Below are 13,780 nucleotides of genomic sequence, written 5' to 3' on the forward strand. Positions count from 1 at the left end.
TCTTTCTGAACATCCAGATTGAACCTTAAAAATAAATATTCATCTTAAAATGGGGTATTGCAATACAAGTTTGAAGGACAGATATATAGAGGACATTGAATATTTATCTGCTAAAAGTCATAGAGGAAACTGGAGAGATGGCTCAGGAGTTCAGGGTATTGTCATCTTCTAGAGGATCTGGTTTTGATTCCCAACATTGAAATGGTGGCTCACAACAGTCTGTAACTGCACATCCTAGGGGATCAACTGCCTCCAAGGGCACTGCATGGATATGGCATGGAGACATACTGTAAGCCAAACACCCATATACATGAAAATAAAAACTAATAAATCTTTGAAACAATAAGATAGAAAGATTTTCTTTAAGATTATTTTCATCCAATATGTAGGCAAAATGGTAAGGAATCCATAATTTCATGGAGAAGTGTTACACATCCCTCATTCTGAAACGCTAAACAATCTCAAAATCTATGGAGCTTATTTATAGTCAACACAGAGAAAACAATTATCATTAAAAAAGAACATGTGTACCCCAGCTCTGAAAGTACAGCCTTGTCAAGAGTCAGAAGACCTAAGCCCTCTACGTAAGTGTGACAGTTGTATAGCTTGGTCTACCTGCGGGACTCCTAGCAGTGGGAGTGTGGCCTGTCCCTGACTCTTTGGCAGGCTTTGGGGAACCTATTTCTCATACTGGGTTGCATAGTCCAGCCTTGCTATAGGGGTAGCTCAGTCCTACCTCAATTTGGTATGCATTGCTTTGTTGACAACCGTGGGAGACCTGCCCTTTCTGCACAGAAACAGAAGAGTGGAATTGGGGGCGGGGCAGTAGGGAGACAGGCAAGGGAATGGGAGGGGAAACTGCAGTCAGGATGTAAAATCAATGAATAAATTTAAATAATAATAATAATAATGATCACTGTGAGCTAGGTCTCAGGTCCTCGGGAACTTAAGCTAGACACTGATTTCTGTGTTTCCCTACACACTAAAATTATAGACTATGTTTACCTTGCCTCCTGGAGTAAAATAAAATGACTCTGAAAAAGTGTTTTAAATACAAAATGGGGCCAGATGTTAGGGCAGATAGCAGTAAGATGGTAAAAATATCTTACAATGTTTAGAAATTTGGAGACAGGGAAGTGGGGCTTCAGGAAGTGGTTGATATTTTGACCAGGAATAATATGGAATTCAGGCAAGAATAAAAAGAAATGAACTAATTTGTATAATAAAATTTCATACTTCCACTAATATGCCTTTACTCACTAGGACAAAAGAATTGTAGAGAGAGTGGACACAAAGTATACCAAGAAGTATCTGAATCAAATATAAATGGTAATATGAAGCAAGTAGTGCACACACACATACACACACACACACACACACACACACACACACACACACACACATATGCCACAAACAAAACTTAGAAACAGGCTAAGAAGCAAAATGAGAGGACCTACCATAGCCTCTGTGGCAATTTTTTTTACATCCAGCTATGTATCTTTCTTATGTATTTAAAGATTATCGCTCTCCTTCAGCTAAAACCTTTGGAGTTTTGAAAATATGTTGATCATACTGTGGTATCGTGTTAGTAAGGAGGAGATAACGAATAGACACTGACCTTTCAAACCATTTTTGTACTAAGGGTTGTAAAGGATGCCTTAGCACACTAGTAAAGTTAGAGGAAAACTTCCTAGACTTAGGTCTTTCCCTCTATCATGTAGGTCCTGGGGTCCAAAGGTTATCTGGATTTATAGAAAGTGCCTTTATCTGCTGAGCTACCTGGCTAGCCCTGACATATATTGATTGCTGTTTATTTCCTAAACCACAATGCTAGAAATGTTATGTCCCAAAAATAGGACCAGGATTACTCATCAATAAGATACTTCTATTTTATATTTTAGCAATAAGAAGAACCAGTTTGATTCTGTAAATTCAAAATAATAAAGAAAGACTCTATTGCATTGTTGAGTGTGTGTGTGTGTGTGTGTGTGTGTGTGTGTGTGTGTGTGTGTCTGGTGTGCATGCACGTGTGCATGTTTCTAGTTACAATGCTGAGCACAAGAAGGAATATAGATGAAAAAGACATGGTTCATGTCCTTGAAAAAAATTCAACTTAATTGAAAATACAGCCCCATTCATGTATTATTCTTATTCAACATAGAATAAGAAAGAGTTCCATAAAGACAGGGAACTGTCCACATCCATGAAGGTTTTAAAGAAGTTTCCTAAATAAGAGAGTGGGTGAGTTAACAGAGCTGTCTCAGATTTCCCCATAGACTCTGAAGAAGCTGCAGATGGTCCATGAGGTAAGGAAAGTATACTTATAATGAGAAAGATAATTTAAAAAAGAATCTTTGTTAAAATACTAAAATATTTTTCAAAGGCTAAATATAAAACATGGAGCTGAAAATAGGATGTCTGAAATAAAATTCAGGTAATTAAGTTAGCTATTGTGATTTAAAGTACCAGTGGGACAGCTTCACTTCCCTACTGAACCCTCTGTGCATCAGTGGTTTTGAAGGAGTAACCCTGTAGATATGACTAGGCCTGAGGGCTCAGCACTCATGAATAGATTCATGCTACATTATAAGAGTACTTAAGCCTGACTTAAATATCTTCTCTCTAGTCCTCTGTCTGCCCTCATGATGAGGAACTCCCAGGACCTCACCAGATGAAAGCCTCTTGACTTTGGAATAGCTGGCCTCCAGAATTATAGGAGATACATCTTGGTTATATTCAGTCATGTGCAGTGTGTTCCAGTGATACAAACAAGCTCAATCCAATCAATAATAGATTGGAAATAGAAGACAGCTCCCAAGGATATGTGTCCCAAAAATTAAATATGCAAAAATAAGCAAAGCTCAGAAATATGAGACAAAAATCAAAGACTTGTGGTGACTTATTGTGTACCCCAATATATTGTGTACCCTAATAAACATATCCTGGAATCAGGGGACAGAGTCAGCCACTAGATTAGACATAGAGGCCAGACAGTGGTGCCACACACCCTTAATTCTATCACTTGGGAGGCAGAGTTCCATCTCTGGATCTCTGTGAGTTCAAGGCCACACTGGAAACAGAGCAAGCATGGGGACACACACCTTTAATCCTAGCTCTTGGGATCTCATGTCTTTGCTTGGGAATCACACACACCTTTAATCCCAGGAAGTGACATGGCTGGGTGGAGAATGGTATACAAGGCATGAGGAGACAGGAACTAAACAGCAGTTCAACTGAGACCCTCAGGGGTGAGGACTCATAGGCTTCCAGTCTGAGGATTCCTGGAAACAGCATGGGCTGAGGAGTTGGTGAGGTGAGGTTGGCTGTGGCTTGTTCTGTTTCTCTGATCTTCAGCTTTCACCTCAATATCTGGATCTGGGTTTTTTTCTGTTTATAAGACCATTTAGCAGTTTGTGTTACAAAGACATGATAAACAGATTATGGGAATCATCAAAAGGAGACAGAAATATAATGAATGCTAAAAATGTTTGAAAGAATACCCCCAAATTTTATGAAGACATAAAATGTATTTATTCTAGATACAAAAAAAAATGAAAAATATCACCGAAGTGTCCATAGGTACATGATCATCTAATTTCTAAAGGCAATAAAAACAAATTGAAAATAATAGAAAGAATAGATGAGAGATAGTTAACAGATAGATAATAGATGATGGATGTTAGACAGACAGATAGATGATTGATGGATATATGAATATGTACATACATAAACAGATATATACATAGAACCAAATAGAAAAGCTAAACTTCATAAAGAAGAAAAAAAACATGAAACTGGCAGCCAACTCCTGAAAAAAGGCACTATACAGAGGTGAAGCATTTCTTGTGAAACTAGCAGCATGAAATTTAAGAGGTCTCTTTGAGAGAAGTATATGAGACAGTAGGTATAACAAGCCAGATTACAGTGAATTAAAAAATCACCTTACCTCTTAGCTGATGTACATAATAGTAATTGAAAGAAGAATTATATAAGCACTATAATAGAGGTTAAAAAAAGACTTTAGAAAAGACTGAAGGAGTCTTTTGTAAGCACTCACTTATAACACAATTTCTGCATACTTCTAATGTAAAAATAATATTGCTAAAGTGAGCAGCCAGAAGTATCATGTAAATGTGATGCCATTACTTGAAGATTTCAACAAAAACATAAGTGCTAAACTGACAGGCTTCTAAAAAGTATCATCTTGGGCAATGACTCCTTGTGATCTGCAAATCAAAAACATCATTAGAAAGAGCAAATAGTGTTCCTACAGTACATCGGGTAACGTTATAAAGAATCCAGCAACAGAGAGAAACCTTTCATTATCCTTTATTATCTCTTGCTTCTGGCCCTATGCTTTTCCCAGCAACCATCTGAAAAACAGTTTGTTTTCATGAATTGCATTTTTGTTAGGAAGAAAGATTTTGTAGGAGAATCATCAGTGGAGATAAGGTATCCAAAGCCTTAAGATTTAAAATGTTTTAACTAGAATATTTTATTTGTACTTCAATGGAAATCCGACTTTGCGGTTTAAATAGAAAATACATCATTTTATTTCTATGCTTTACATCACACACACACACACACACACACACACACACACACACAAACACGAAACCCATGTAAGAGCTAATTAAAGAGACTAAAGACTTCTTGAAATTATCATATTTATTACACAAAGTTAAATTTTAAACTACAAAATGAAACGCCATGGTGTTTAACAAATGATTTAATGCTTTCATTTTGAATGTGAAACTGAAGGTCGGAGAAACTTTTGTAAACAAGCAACAGTACAAATAAATAGCCATAGTGAATATAGAAAGAAATTGGGAAGTCATTAGAACTAAGTGTGGGACTGTTGAGGAAAACCTGTGACCTGAGCCTGCACCTGGTTCACACATGGAGAACAGGGCAGGAGGTGCCATTGAGCAGCCAATGCACTGGCCAACATCCCTAAGACGCTGGTTTTAGCCCCAGCACCAACTTTGTAAATAAGAGTAGAAATACTGTAGTTTTAATCAGTGGTATCTTGTAAGTCATTTTATTTACTAAACAACTTATATTTCTGAGGCTTAAATAAAGCATAACCAATTTTAAAACCTATAAAAGTTTTCTAAAATTGTTTTTATTGTTGGTATTGAAAGGAATTTTATTTCATACAATATATTCTGGTTAAGATTCCCCAACATCAATTCCTCCCAGATCCTCCCCACCTACACAAATTCATATCCTTTTTCTCTCTCTCTCTTATTAGAAAGCAAAGTCATTCAAGAAAAAAATAATATAAAATCAATCAAAAAGGAATAGAACAGAGCAAAAAACTGAAGAGAATAACAAAAGACCAAAGACAAGACACAAGAAACACATATAAGCCTATACATATGCACATTGATACTCACAGAAATTTCCTAAAAGCACAAAATCACAAACCACAATATAGAAGCAAGAGAACCTAAAGCTATGCAGTTTGACCAGCACCATTTGATGAAGATGCTGTCTTTTCTCCAGTGTGTATTTCTGCCTTCTTTAACAAAAATAGAGTGTCCAGATTCATATCTAGATCTTCAGTTCCATTGGTCAATATGTCTGGTTATTTTGTTTGTTTGTTTTTTGTTATTGTGTTTTGTTTTAACAATACCATGCTGTTTTTACTTCTATACTTCTGAAGCACAATTTGAGGTTGGGGTTAGTGATATCACCAAGAGTTCTTTTATTATTTAGGATTGATTTAGCTGTCTAAGGTTTTTGTGTTTCTACATTAAGCTGAAAATTGCCTTTTCAAATTATGTGAAGAATTTTGAATGTTGATAGGGATTGCATTGAATCTGTAGATGTTTTAGGCAGGGTGGCCATTTTCAATATGTTAATCTTATCCACCCATGAGCATGGGAGAATTTTCTATCTTCTGATATCTTCTTCAGTTTCTTTCTGCAATGTCTTAAAATATTTATTATGCAAGTCTTTCCCTTGCTCGGTTAGAGGCTGTTGTAGAAGATATTGTTTTTCTAATTTCTTCTCAGTTTCTTTGTCCATTATGTATAAGGAAGTTGCTGGTTTTTAATGTATCAATTTTGTATCCAATTATTTTAAATTGTTCATAAACTGTACGAGTTTCCTGGTGGAATTAATTGGGTCATTTATGTACACTATCATATCATCTACAAGTAGAGGTATTTTGACTTCTTCCCTTTCCTTTTGCATCCCTTGATTTCGTTAAGTTGTCATATTGCTGTAGATAAGACTTCAAGTACTATATTGAATAGCTATGGAGAGACTGGACAACCTTGTCTTGTTTCTGATTTTAATGGAAATGCCTTTAGGTTCTCTCCATTTAGGTTGATGTTGGCTGTAGACTAGCTGTAATTTGCTTTAATTATGCTATATTTTGTGCATTGTATCTTTAGTCTCTCCAAGACTTTCATCATGAAGGGGTGTTGAGTTTTGTCAAAGACTTTCTTTGCCTTTGACCAAATGAGATGATCATGCTCTTTTTTTTGGGGGGGGGTGTCTGTCAGTTTGTTTATATTGTGAATTACATTTACCAACTTAAGTATGTTGAACTATACCTGTACCTGCACCTGTACCTGTACCTCTGGGATGGAGCCTTCTTGGTGATGGAGGATGATCTTTTTGTGGTGTTCTTGGATTTGGTTTGCAAGTATTTTATTGAGAATGTTTGCATTTATCTTCAAAAGGGAAATTATTCAGTAACTCTTTTGTTTTGGGTCTTTATGTGGTTTAGGTTTCAGGATAACAATGGCTTTGTAAATTGAATTGGGCAATGTTACTTCTGTTTCTGTTTTCCAGAATAATTTGTGGAATGTTGTCATTAATTCTTCTTTAAAAGTCAGGTAGAATTCTGTGCTAAAGCCATATGGCACTAAACCAAAAAATTGATTTTGGAGACTTTCAGTTACTGCTTCTATTTCCTTAAGGGATATAGGTCTGTTTAAGTTGCTTACCTGATCTGTATTTAACTCTAGTAGGTAATGTATATCAAGAAATTTATCCATTTCTTTTAGACTTTCAATGGGGTGGAGCACAGGTTTTTAAAGTATTGCCTTATTCTCTGGATTTCCTAGAAGTTTATTATTATGTCCCCCTTCGGTCTCTAATTGTGGAAAATTTGATCTTCTCCCTCTACCATTTTGTTAATTTGGCTAAGAATTTGCCAGTTTTGATTTCCTCAAAGAACCAACTTTTTTTTTTTTTCCAATTTTTCAGGACAGGGTTTCTCTGTGTAGCTTTGCGCCTTTCCTGGGACCCACTCTGCAGCCCAAGCTGGCCTTGAACTCACAGAGATCCCCCTGCCTCTGCCTCCCAAGTGCTGGGATTAAAGGCGTGCACCACCACAGCCCAGCCTGCACCACCACTGTCTGCCCAAGAACCAACTCTTCATGTCTTGATTATTTTCATTATTTCTATTTTATTAATTTCAGCCCTGAGTCTGATTATTTCTTGCCATCCACTTATTTTGTGTTTTTTTTTCCTTTTGATCTAGAGCTTTCAGGTGTGCTGTTAAGTCACTAATATGAGATCTCGCCAATATTTTTTATGTAGGCATTTAGTGCTATGAACTTACGTATTAGAATCATCTCCAATGTGTTCTAGCAGTTTGGGTATGTTGTGTTTTCATTTTCATTCACTTCTAAAAAGTATTTAATATCTTTCGTTTTTTGTTTTTTTTTTCAAGACAGAGTTTCTCTGTATGGTTTTGGTGAATATCTTTCTTAATTTCTCTCTTTAGCCCTTTTTCTTTCAGTAGTGAGCTGTTTCATTTCTGTGAGTTTGTAAGCTTCCTATTGTTTCTATTGATATCTAGCTTTAATCCATGGTGGTCAAGATTATTTATATCAAGATTATTTTATCTGTAGAGACTTTCTTTGTGTCCAAGTGTGTGCACAATTCCATGAAGTGCTGAGAAAAAGGGGGTGAAATATCTGGAAAGTCCATTTTGTTTATGATGTTATTTAGCTTCAGCATTTCTTTGTTTGAGTTTTGTCTAGATGACCTGTGTACTGGTGAGAGCAGAATATTTAAGTCATCCACAATCACTATCAAAAGCCAACATGTATTTTTCGCTGTACTGGTATTTCCTTTATGAACTTGGGTGCCCTTGAGTTTCGTGCATAGATGTTAAGAATTCTAATGTTCTTTGGTGGATTTTTCTTTTGATAACCATATAATCTCTTTTCTTATCGATTTGGATTAGCTTTGGTTTGAAGTCTATTTTGTAAGATATTAAGATGGATACACCAGCTTGGTTCTTATGTCTATTTGCTAGGAATTTGCTAGATGTCATTTATCCATCTATTGGGATTGAGAGTTTTGCCAGGTATAACAAGCAGTCTTGGCTGGAATCTGTGGTCCCTTTGCAGAATGTCTGTCCAGGCACTTCTTCTGTCTTTACATTTCCATTGAGAAATAGAGTGTTATTCTAATAGATATGCATATATATATATACATATATATATAAAACATTTCACTTTTAAAATTTTTCTTTGTTTTGAACCTTTAGAGTTTTGATTATTAAGTGTCATGTGGAATTCTGTCTCCACTCCAGTGTAGTTGGTGTTCTGTAAGCCTTTTGTACCTTGATAGGAACTCTTTACTTAGATAGGGAAATTTTCTTCTATGATTTTATTGAAAATGTTTTCTGTGCCTTTGACCTGGGTTTCTTCTCTTCCTTATATTTTTGTTATTCACAGATTTGGTTTTTTCATACTGTCTCAGATTTCTTGAATGTTTTGTGCCTGAACTTTTTCTATTTAACATTTTCTTTGATAGATGTATCCATTTCTTCTATCTTGTCTTCAGTGCCTGTGATTTTCTTTTACATCTCTTGGATTCTGTGGATGAAACTTGCCTCTGAATTTCCTGATGAAGTTCTCAAATTTTTCATTTCCAGTTTTCTCTTTGTTTGAGTTTCCTTTATTTTTTGTTTCCACTTTCATGTCTTGAACAGTTTTCTTCATTTCATTCTACTGTTAGCTTGTGTTTTCATAGATTTCATTAATATATTTATTTGTATGCTCTTAAAGATCCTTGAGCATATCCATAAAGGCTATTTTGATGTTCTTGTCCTTCAACTATATTGCATTTCTCAGGTCCTACTATAGTAGGATTGCTGGGCTCTAATAGAGACATATTGTCCTGGATGTTATTATGTTTTTACACTGTTGTCTAGAGATCTGGGTTAGATATGATTAAAATTCTAGGTGTTGATATCTGACCTTGTTTTGCTATGAGGGTTTACCCAGTCCTTGGTTTCTGTTGCTCTCTCTGGATCTTAGAAGTATGTGGTGACAGTTGGTTCCTCTGTAAAGACGGCTACTGAGTCCCTAATTCCCTGCCTAGCATGGCACGTTTCCAGGAAGATACTGGCTTGAGTGTTGGTAATAGTAATGTATGATTACAAATTTTAAACTTAAATGAATAATATAAAAATAAATCTTTAGTTAATAACCATAATCATATTAATACAGGGTCTTTGTCACAATATAAAAGATCAAGCAAATAGTGTTAACAGTGATGTTAACTTTTAAGCTTTGTATGACCTTTCTTAATAGGTGCTGAAATCAGTTTTCAGTTACCTATCAGTTAATAAACAAACACTTTAAATTTGATTGAATTCTTACTCAATTTCATTACCACCCAAAGATTTCAGAAAGTCCACTGATGCTTAGTAATATTTTGAATAAAATGCTGTCAAAGTTATGGTAAATTAATCTGAGTTCAATAAATAAAAAAAAATAGAAACTGTACAGGCACAAATTGAAGACAGACTTTTTAATATGAAGAAGTATCAGTGTAAGATTTTAGCAATAAAGAATTAGCTAGGGAAAGCTGAAGAAATATATTTGTAATAGAGAAACTAGTGTATGACCACAACCTATAAGACTGGAAGAATCAAACTACTTCTGTTCAATCAGACTAAGATGAAGCTTCATCGCAACTGGCATAGCCAGGGTACTTTGTGTAGTGAGAAATTTGCTGAGAAGCCTTGCTGGAAATATGCTCTCTTGGGGATAGGAGAAATCATCCTCAGAACAGACTAGACTTTGTTATGAAGTTAGAGGAGCCAGTGGAAGTCATTCATGGGGAGGTACCTCACCAGCAGTACATCATAATAAAGACACTAAGAGGGAAACCCTGTTTTACTGGGAAAGCTGTTTGGTCACTGGCTCCTGCTGCTGATCTCAATTGGCAAAAGCTAAGAACTAGAGAAGAAACGATGGGATGCAATGGGGTGTGGTAGAGTGGAGGTGGCACTCAAAAGAATGCCACTCCTTGAATCACCTTAGTACCAGAGAAAATGCACTAATCAGAGGTAATAGATCAGATAGAGATGTACCCTGTATAAAGCTGACCACCAAAAACACAAGAACCAGCAGCAAAATATACCTTCTTCCTCCAATGCCACCATCAACCTTCCAATTGGTAAGAAAGCACCAACCCAGCCAGCAAAGGAAAAGTATTTAGTCTATCTCCATTATCATAGAACAGGCAGGTAACAGTGAGTCAGCATACTGAAATATGACCTCTTTACTAACCCAACCCAATTTTGCCCTGCCATGCTTTAGCACCAAAGCAAGGAATGATGCTACTTCCTGAATAACAAAAAAAAAAAAATCAATAGGAAGGTATTTTCTTCATCTAGTGACTCTCTTCTTTTGTTATTAGTTAGCAATTGCTTGATTGGTCTTCTTGGGAAGGTTAACCACATAGTATATACTAGACTCTACTGTGGGCTGCAGGCAATTTCCAAAGAATGAGCCCCATAACAGAGCCTAACCTCCATAGCTGCATGCCAGACTATTCCTTTCAGGGTTACTTATCAGTATTGCCATAGTCTTTCTAAACACTGAGGTCTCAGAAAGCACTAACTTTTTGAATTATTATTTTTAATATTTATTTATTTATTATTTATTTATTCATTTATTTTACATCCTGGATGCAATTTCCCCTCCCTTCTCTCCTCCCAGTCCCTACCCTCTAACCCTCCTCTGTTCCCATGCCCTAACCCACTATTCCTCTATTTGTGTTTAGGAAGAGGCAGGTCTCCCATGAGTATCAACAAAAATGGCATATCAAGTTGTAGTAAGACCAAGCACCTCTCCATGTATTAAGGCTGGGCAAGACAACCCAGGATGAGTAGTAGGGTCCCAAAAGCCAGTAAAAGAGTTGGAGACAGCCCCTGATGCCACTGTTAGGAGACCCACAAGAGGACCAAGCTATACAACTGTAATATATATGGAAAGGGCTTATGTCAGTCCTATGCAGGGTTCCTGGTTGTCTAATAATATTATTAATAAATAATTTTCAACTGGGAAGTGCTATAACTATAATCATCATTTTTATTATCCTAGAGTTGAGTTTGATGTAGGATGGCTTAACACCTTTCTGAAACTAACTGAACTAATAAAACACAAAACTGAAACTCAAACCAAAGCTATGTACTTTTAAACCAATAATTTTCTAAGGTATCTTTTCACTCTCAAATTAGTGCTGGCACACAACAAAAAGAAAACAAAATGGCATTATTTTTCCCTTTTTCAATATATCTACAAGATTTGTTCAAATAAATTATATTTTCTTCTGAGGAAGAGAATCATTCAGCACACAAGAGTAAGTTAAATGCTATGATCAATTTTTCCCAAATTTTGTTTTGTATAAGAAGAAAAAAATGGAGCAAAATATTTAGTCATTGTTCCAGTTACATATTAGGAAGAAGAATCTGGTTAATTTTCTTTTTACTTGAATGAATTCAATAGCTCAATTAAAAGTTTGAATTCGTTGAAAAACATGTTCCTATAAACTAGTTTGGTTTATAAATAAAGTTAAGAAAAAGACACAAAAATATAAGACAGTGGTATTTTAGGTTATTTTTCAATATATTCAAGGAAAGTTTATATCAGAAAGAAAATCAGATTGGAGACAATCACTTTATTAACTGTTCTGCAATGATTTAAATGAAAAAATTCATCTATTATAACTAAAAGTGTGTCATTTGCCAAGCGTTATTGGGACTTGAATGTTACTGTGTCTGTGTAGTGACTGACCTGATTAGTCATCTCATTTTCACTTGACACTTAGGTTCTAACCTCCATAAGGTCTCACTCAGCAAAAAATGCACAGCCAGATTTGTAGAGAGATGTCATCGTTCACCATGAAGGACTATTAGACTTGTTAAATATGGTGTTTTCTCCTAGACCTAGCCTGGTGATCTCCAAATCATTCTATGCAGTTGTATTCTGTCAATGACCCCTTTGCCCAGAGCAAAAGAGCCCCTTTGAAAAAAGGGGAGCAAAACTCAATGTGCGTGAGCTGATGAAGTATAGAATTAGCCTACGACAACTGTCCACCAGTTGTTTATGTGACTGCTCTAAAGACATTGTAGATGAGGGTAGGGTAAACTGGATTCTTCATTGTACTTTTAATAGAAGTCCATCAAAGTAGGTTAACATAGTTCTTAGTAAGCACTTTTAAATTGTAAACAGACTTTGAATAACCATTCCCCTATCAAAATGGACTGACATGCCACACAATAGGCTTCTGGCCTTTCTGGAAGATGGGCCTCCTTTGATTCAGGGTCTGAATACATCATCAGTTGAAAACACACTCAGTTGGGAAAGAATGGTAGGGTGTTTGTTGGGGAGCTGGAATCAAATTATTGTTTGATTCAAAGAATCCTTTATCTGCCGAATGACTGATTTGTCACCTTACACCATGAAAGCAATGTTGAAAATGACTTCATTAAAGCAAAGTTATCACATTTTTACTTGTCTTTAGTCAGATGAGAAAATTTCTAGCTGGAATAGTAGAATTGTATACTGTGGTTTATGTCCTCAAGTTGATTCGATTTAGGACATAATAATATGAAAGGTTTTTTTTTTCTTTCTTCTTTCTTTCTTTCTTTCTTTTTTTAATTTTGGTTCTTGAGCATGAGTCAAGCAGAAGTTTTAGAAAACACTGAAGAAAACCCACTACTTGTACAGGTGATGAAATTCACCAAGATACTGGGATGGAATGCATATACGTACATAGCCAGACAGCACTTAAGTTTCAATTCATAAACTTGGCTCACTGTGGATTAAAAATATTTTCTCATGCAGCTCCTGGCATTCTGATGTTGTGTTATGTTCCAGCTTTTTATTAAAGCATCCAGTGCTCCATCTGACATTCCACCCTGAGTTTACTGCTGGCAAGCCTCACACTGTTCCCCTGTGCTCAAGTCTGTTCCTCTGTGCCTTGGATGCAGAGCCTCTGTGTTGCCAAACTCCCAACATTGAGGTGTTAACAATAAGATATCCTTCTATAGGCCAAGAGCTTCTGAAGTTAAACATCCGTTAGAGAGGCTCTGCAACACAGTAATATACTCCTGTAGGCAAAAACTGCCACTTTTGAGCTGGGAGTGTAGTTCAGGGTTAGTGCTTGCCTAGCATGTACATGACCAAGGATTTAATCTGCAGCACTATAAGACAAACAAATAGGCAAACAAAAAAGAAAACAAGTGATCAAAACCTGAAACTTCTCCAAACACAATCCTAACAGCTAGGAATCCTACAGAATTTGGTCTGGTGGGTTAGCTTATTGGGTAAAAGCCCTAGCCACCAAACCAGACAATCTGAATTCAATCCCTGGAACCCACATGATTGAAAGAGATAACTAATTATCAAAGTTCTCTGATACCACCACTCTCTACTAAATAAATATAATATAATATTAAAATCCTCAGTATTCTCTGTTTTATCTGTGCTTCATCACTGTCTGTAACTTT

This window comes from Peromyscus maniculatus, chromosome 4 (genome assembly GCF_049852395.1).
Source record: "Peromyscus maniculatus bairdii isolate BWxNUB_F1_BW_parent chromosome 4, HU_Pman_BW_mat_3.1, whole genome shotgun sequence".
Lineage (NCBI taxonomy): Eukaryota > Metazoa > Chordata > Mammalia > Rodentia > Cricetidae > Peromyscus > Peromyscus maniculatus.